Source organism: Nematolebias whitei, chromosome 18 (assembly GCF_014905685.2).
Source record: "Nematolebias whitei isolate Nwh7 chromosome 18, NemWhi1, whole genome shotgun sequence".
NCBI classification, from domain to species: Eukaryota; Metazoa; Chordata; class Actinopteri; order Cyprinodontiformes; family Rivulidae; genus Nematolebias; species Nematolebias whitei.
In genome coordinates this window covers 17,281,251-17,288,943 of record NC_056515.1, presented here as the reverse complement: position 1 = coordinate 17,288,943, position 7,693 = coordinate 17,281,251, and positions in this window count along the sequence as shown.

The following is a 7,693-nucleotide window of genomic DNA, read 5'->3' as shown; positions in this document are numbered from 1 at the left end:
TATCAATATACATTTTAATATGATTATTCAGCCAAAAAGTTCCTTAAAAGCAAATTAAAAAAATAAAATAAATGTCCATTCCCCTCTAGCCTCCACTTGAAGTTTGAATTTGTTTTTAAGTCATGAACAAACACAAAATACCTCAAATAAAGAAATTCACTTAAGGGATAAACTTGTTTCTCTCCCTCAGTTGCTCCAGTTTACAGATCAACCTAAAGCAAGGTGGAGTTTTTGGAAAACTGGACTGTTTTATATTATAAAACCTTTTGGAAAATTGTGAGATGAGAAGGTTGCATTTAAATCCAAGATAATCCACTGATCCACTGAAGCATGAAGTCAGCGTGTACGGATTAAACAGACACACTTCCTGCAGGTTGAAGTCAGGACATAGTAAACCCTTGTTGTTGGTCACTTAGATCCGTCTGATTACACCTTCAGCCACCTGTATTGCTCTGTCTGCCTTAATACGAGGCTTAATCAACATAATGCACTTCTCCTGTTTTAAATGGTGTGCTATCTGATCTCGTCCACATCACCGAAGCTCATCACCAGACCTTGACATCCAGCTGGCATCAAACTGAAACCTATGATGTTCAAGGACAGACTGGCAGCAGATTAGAGACCAGAACATGATGAAGAAAAGCTGTCGACATACACTTCAGTTACAAAAAAAATTGTATCAATGGGTGTAACTGTATGTGCACTCACACCTTATAGACAGTTCAGAATCCCCAGTGAAACTACTATCATGCTTTCAGGCTGTGTGTGTGTGTGTGTGTGTGTGTGTGGGGGGGGGGGGGGGGGCCCAGAGTAACTAACTCATGCACAGAGAAAACATGTAAATATCAACATATGTAGAAACTGTATAAAAATGTAAAAATGCCACAAAGCTGTGTGCTGTGGTTGTACCAACCAAAGAGAAAAAGAAAAATGTGTCTCAATTCACAAGTAAGCTGATTTTATCTTATTTATTTTTATTTTAACACAATCTAACCATGGGTAATTCTAGAATCTGCCCTTTAGGGGTGCTTAGCCCCCAGTGCTGACAATGGCTCTTGGCTTGAACAGCGTGGTGGCCCTTGTCATCAGAAGCATTATTTGTAATGTAAATGGGACACACTGGTAAGGGGTCTGAGGGTCCTCCCCCAGAAAATTTTGAATAAAGTAGCTACCATTTCCTGCATTCTGGTGTATTTTAACAGGTTGTTAAACATCTACGTTTACCTCCATAAGTCCATAAAGATAGAACTTTATATTATTCATCTTTAATTGATGAGAATAAAAATAACCCCAGGTTCCTTTTCAGTACCATAGCTAGTCTAATGAAATATCCTATCTCTGTCGATTCAAGTATCCCTACAACTATAAGCAATGATGACTTCATGAGATTCTTTATAAATAAAATTGTTTCAATTAGGGAATAAATTCAAACCAACATTTCTAGTATCACCTCTGGTTCTGTGTCAGATGAGACAACTTTAAAACTGTCACTAGAACCTAATTTATGTTTGGACTGTTTTTGTCCTGTTGAGCTCTCTGAATTGTCAAAAGTAATAGCTTCATCCAAACCATCCACATGTCTGCTAGATCCCATCCCAACCAGGCTATTTAAAGACATATTTTCTTTCCCAAAGAGCTCTAAAGTGACTAGTCTGAATGACTACCAGCCAGTTGCCCTCACCCCAATAGTTGCTAAATGCTTCGAAAAACTGGTCATGACCCACATCAAAACAACCATCACCATCAACGAGGACCATCACAAGTACGCATACCGTGAGAATTGATCAACAGAGGACGCCATCTCCTCTGTGGTCCACACTGCTCTTACCCACCTGGAGCAGAAGGACTCCTACGTCCATATGCTCTTTGTGGACTTCACGTCTGCCTTCCATACCATGATCCCCCAAAACCTGATGGACAAACTACTCACACTAAGACTAAGCCCCTCCATTTGCAACTGGGTCCTAGACTTCTTAACAAACAGACTGCAGTCAGTGAGGATCCACAACTTCTCCTCCTCCATCATAACCCTCAGCACTGGCTCCCCTCAGGGATGTGTGCTGAGCCCTCTTCTGTTCACGCTGCTCACGTATGATTGTGCAGCTACCCATCCAGGCTGTCACATTGTAAAGTTTCCAGATGATACAACGGTGGTGGGATGCATCACAAACAACAATGAGTCCAGCTAGAGAGCTGGTGCAAAGAGAATAACCTTCACATCAATGTGAAGAAGATGAAGGAGATGGTTGTGGGCTTCAGAAGGAACAAACACACCTAACCCCCCCCCACCCACCACCCCCCCAAACATAGAAGGATCTGCAGTGGAAAGTCTCCAGCTACAAGTACTTGGGTATGCACCTGAATGGCAACCTCAGCTGGGGCAACAACACTACCAGCCTGATCAAGAAAGCTCATCAGAGACTCTACTTTCTCAGGCGGCTGAAACAAGCTGGTCTGGGAAGCTTGGTCCTCACCTCCTTCTACAGGTGTGCAGTAGAGAGCATCCTGTGCTCCAGCATCAACATGTGGCATGGAGGCTGCACAGAAGACTGTTGGAGTCAGTCTCCCTACCATCACAGACATCTACACCTCTAGATGCAGGAAGAGAGCCACCTGCATCAGGAAGGACCCCACTCACCCAGCACACACACTTTTTGCCCCGCTCCCCTCAGGAAGGAGGTTAAGGAGCATTAAGTGTGAAACCACTAGACTGAGGAACAGCTTCTATATTGAAGCTGTTAGACTCATGAATATCTAATCTGGATAATCACTTTGAGAAATCACATCATGTTGCTGCTGATCTGTTTCATGTTGCTGTGTTCATTCGTGCTCATCTGCTCACACAGACTCATTGTTACGTCCACTGATTTCTAGGGGGTTCTCTTACTAGAGGACAACCTTTCTCCTCCTTTGCTTGTTTACAGGCCTGCTGTCACACCATGCTGCACACCTGGAATCACTTCCTCCTCATAAGTGGACTGCATGAAAGCTTCAGTGATCCGGCGCCATGCCCTTTCTCCTTGATCTCTGTGCAAAACATTTTAGCAACTCTGAGTTGATTTCTTTTAACTTCTGTGAACAACTCTATATAAGAAACCTTTTGTTTAGATGGAAGTTTGGTAGGTGTTCTCTAAAATTATTTTTAACTAGCTTTTCTCCTGTTTTGTGGCCAGCCAGGGAGCCTAGGAATTGTAGTTTTAGTTTTGTTAAATTTTTTTTCATTTAGCCTTTATTTATACAGGTTAGTCTCATTGAGCCACGAGAACTCATTTTCAAGAGAGACCTGTTTAGGGAGCACATAGTGGGGGTTAAGGGCCTTGCTCATGGGCCCAGAGTGGGGCGAATGAGGGTGGGGGCAATTTTTTGATGTTGTCGGGGCCGGGGCGTGAACCGGCGATCTTCGGATCACAAGCCCACCTCTCTAACCTCTGCGCCACCACTCCCAAATAAGAAGCCAATAGGGGCATTCTTTTGTTTGTTGTTTTGGCCTTTGAGACCCTGATGTTCATGGCTTCCCTTCCTGTCTGTAACACCCAAAACTCCTACACGATTAAATTATTGTAATGCCAAGTTGGGTTGGTTTGAGTTATTAGCTTTATGTTTAGTTTACAATTTTTGTGTTACACCTTGCACCTCCTAGACTTATTCAAAGCGTTGTAACACTCATGTTCGTGCTGCTGTTCAGTGTATTGTTTTTGTGCTATTAGCGCTTAGTGTATATTTAGTTGATGTTTTTCTTAGTTCATATCTTAGAGCTTATTGCTGTTTTTCTTTTACATTTTATTGTGGGATGTAACTGGGACCCTGTGTACACAATCTTGTTCCACCACATGTACCACATGTGTTGTGTATGACAAATAAATCTCTCTGACTCTCTGACTTTGACTTAATTAATAACCACATCTCGGATCTGCTTAATTTGTCTCTAATAAAAGGTTACGTACCACAGAGCTTTAAGATTGCTGTAATTAAACCTTTACTTAACCTTGACTCAGGAATCCTATCCTCTTATAGACCTATATCTAATCTAACTTTCATCTAAAAAATTCTAAAGAAAATATTTGCTGGTCAGTTATGTGATCATCTGCAAAGAAATAATGTATTTGAAGAGTTTGAGTCAGGTCTTAGAGCTCACCAGAACACTGAATCTGTGCTGTTGAAAGTCACTAATGATATTTTTGTGGCCTCTGACAATGGACTTGTGTCTATACTGGTCCTGTTAGACCTCAGTGCTGCATTTGATACAGTTGATCACAATATTTTACTACAGAGACTTGAATATTGGAATTACAGGAACAGCTCTAAATTGGTATAAATCATATCTATCTGATAGATTCCAGTTTGTAAATGTAAATAATAAATTTTCATCATACACCAAAGTTAGTCATGGAGTTTCTCAAGGTTCAGTGCTTGGACAAATACTCTTTACCTTGTATATGCTTCCATTAGGTAATGTTATTAAACAGCATGGAATAAATTTTCACTGCTATGCTGATGATACAGTTATATTTGTCCATGAAACCCAATTAATTCAATCAGCTACTTAGACTACAAGCATGTTTTAGAGACATAAAAACCTGGATGACCCTAAATTTTCTGCTTTTGAGTACAGACAAGACTGAGGTTTTTAGACCTGAGTAGTTTCAGCTGCAGATGTCTTGTGTCAAAGTAATGGACTCTCGCTGGACGCGACTAATAGCGCCCCCATTCGCACTTTTGGATCGAGGTCAGTGACTGTGTTTCAACGGATGTCAGTTTCACTGGGACTTTGTGGTAGATTCTTTGTACCTATTTTGGGCACTGATTTTTTTTATGTGCTTTCAGGTTATTAGTGCATATTGCTAAGCTTAATCGATGCTGTGTCTTTTGATACCTGCCCCTGTAAACTTGGAGGTCTCGCCCATTGACCTTTTGCTAACATGACTGCCACAGGTGATGAGTATCAGCATTTGTTGGCAAAGTTTCCTGCTTTGACGGTTCCCACTTTTTCTGCTGCCATAAGGTGGAGCACTGTATGTGTGTATCTGTCACAGTATGTCTCTTAGCTGTCTGGTATTTCTGTGTCTTCCCCTCTTCTGCTTATTGTGTTTATTTCATTCTGCCCCTTCTGCTTTTTGTGTTCTGCTTCTTATACTTTTCATTCTGCTCCTTGTGTGATTCTGTTTCTGTCTGTTTTCTGTCACTCTCACTTACTCCTCAGTCTGCCTCTCCAGTCTTGATCTTCTTCTTCTTCTTCTTTTGGTTTTATTGGCGGTTGGCAACCAACTTAAGGAGCATTTACCGTCACTTACCAAACTGGAGTGTGGTCTTCAGTGATGTCAGAGGGAATTCACATCAAATGACGTGTATGATGTATATATGCCCACCCTGACCCTCACTAAAGTACTTGTATGAATATGTAGTGGCAGACTCATATCTATATACTCAATATTAAACTTGATTTATTATTCCCGTGCTATTCAAAAACAAACAATTGAGTCACAACATATCTTAATCCATATCCCAATAGATTGAACAAGGACATTTCTATATTCTTTTTGTTCAGTAATGATTTTAAAAGTTGCCGTTCCTCTGAATATTTCACACACTGTAACAATACATGTTCTACTGTTTCCTTGCTATTACAATAATTACAATTCCCATTTTCATGCTTACCTATTATGTACAGAGAATTATTAAGCCCAGAGTACCCCATTCTGAGTCTAGCCATAACTACTTCCTCCTTTCTCCTTCCGCTCATATATTTATTATCCCCCACATCCTTTTGAATTTCATATAACTGTCTTCCGTTATCATTATTATCCCATTGTTCCTTCCAGTTTTTAAGAATTTCTTTTTTTTATAATAGATTTTCCTTCACTTTTACTTAATGGAACATTTAATTGAACTATTTTCGACTTTAAAGCCTGTTTCGCCAGTATATCCACTTCCTCGTTACCTTCTATACCTGCATGAGCAGGGATCCATATAAATCTGATAAAATATTTTTTATTTTGTAGATGTAATAGTAATTGGTTTATTTCAAATAACAAATCCAATCTGCAGGATTTGCCAGTCCTTATACTTAGCAATGCTGCTTGGCTATCTGATGCTATTAAATACTGGTTTTCTCCCTCAATGTTATTATCGATCAACCATTGTAATGCTAATATAATGGCTGATAATTCAACCGTATGAATTGCTAAATGGTCAGCTGTTCTCCTCTTAAGCAAAACTTTATGGTGTGGGATATTAATTGCTGCTCCAGTTATTGGATCTTTAGATCCATCTGTATAAATAACAATAGTATCTGTATACTTTTCAAAGTACTTATCAATTACCTTCCATACTGGTGTCTTTGTTTTTTTAATAAGTTCCCCCAAATGTAAATCAATGTCTGGATATATAAATAGCCATGGTGGAATTGAAGATTGAGGAGCCGTCATACTATATTGGAATTTATTTAAACCAATAATTGTAGCTTTAATATTACCAATCCATCCAAAACTATTACAATTAGAGTTATTATGCTCCCAACAGTCTTGGAGCACCTGCTTAGTTGGATGATCTTGCTTATGTCCTTGTAGATTTATCCAGTACATATACATTATCTGCAATCTACGTAAACGTAACAGAATTTCACCAGTTTCTACCTGTAGCGCCGCTAATGAAGTTGATCTAAAAGCTCCCGTACAAATTCTCAGTCCTTTTGTTTGCTCAGTATCCAGTTTCCGTAAATGACTGTCTGCTGCTGCCATGTATGCTATATATCCATAGTCTAATGATGATCTCATGAGGGCCTGATATACTCCTAACAGTGCTTTTCTTGATGCTCCCCATTCTTGTCCAGAGAGACATCTTAATAAATTGTTAACTTTTTTACATTTATTTTGAACTGATTCAATATGTTGTTTCCATGTCAAACTTTCATCAAAAAGGATACCTAAAAACCTCACAGTCTTTACCTGTTCAAGAGTTTGATTATAAAGAGTTAACTTAACATCCTTATGTCTTTTATAAAAGCAAATTACCTTAGTTTTTGCTATTGACATCTTAAATCCCCATTTATTAGCCCAATCTTCTACTTTCGAAATGGCCTTTTGCATCTTTTTCTGTAAATGTACCAGATTGCGTCCTCGCACCCATATAGCCCCATCATCTGCATATAATGATCTACCTATTGTTATCTATTTCATCAAATATATCATTTATCATGATGTTAAAAAGAATTGGGCTACACACACTTCCCTGTGGGGTACCATTCTCAACAGAGTATTTGGAAGAGTAATTCATCCCCACCTTCACTTCTATTTCTCTTCCATACAAAAAAATCCAAAACCCAGTTATACATTTTACCTCCTATATCCATGTTCCTTAATTTAATCAATAATCCTTCCTTCCATAGCATATCATATGCCTTCTCTATATCAAAGAACACTGCTATCACCAATTCTTTATTTGTTTGTGCTTTTCTTATTTCTGATTCTAGGCACAATATCGCATCCATTGTATTTCTACCTTTGCGAAAACCACTTTGATACGGGCATAATGCATTTTTTCTTTCAATAAAATATGTAAGTCTATCTGTTATGAGCCTTTCCATTATTTTCCCTAATTGTGAGGTAATTGCAATTGGCTTATAATTAGATGGGTCATTTGCCTTTTTCCCTGGTTTTAACACGGGAATTATTATTGACTGTTTCCATTCTACAGG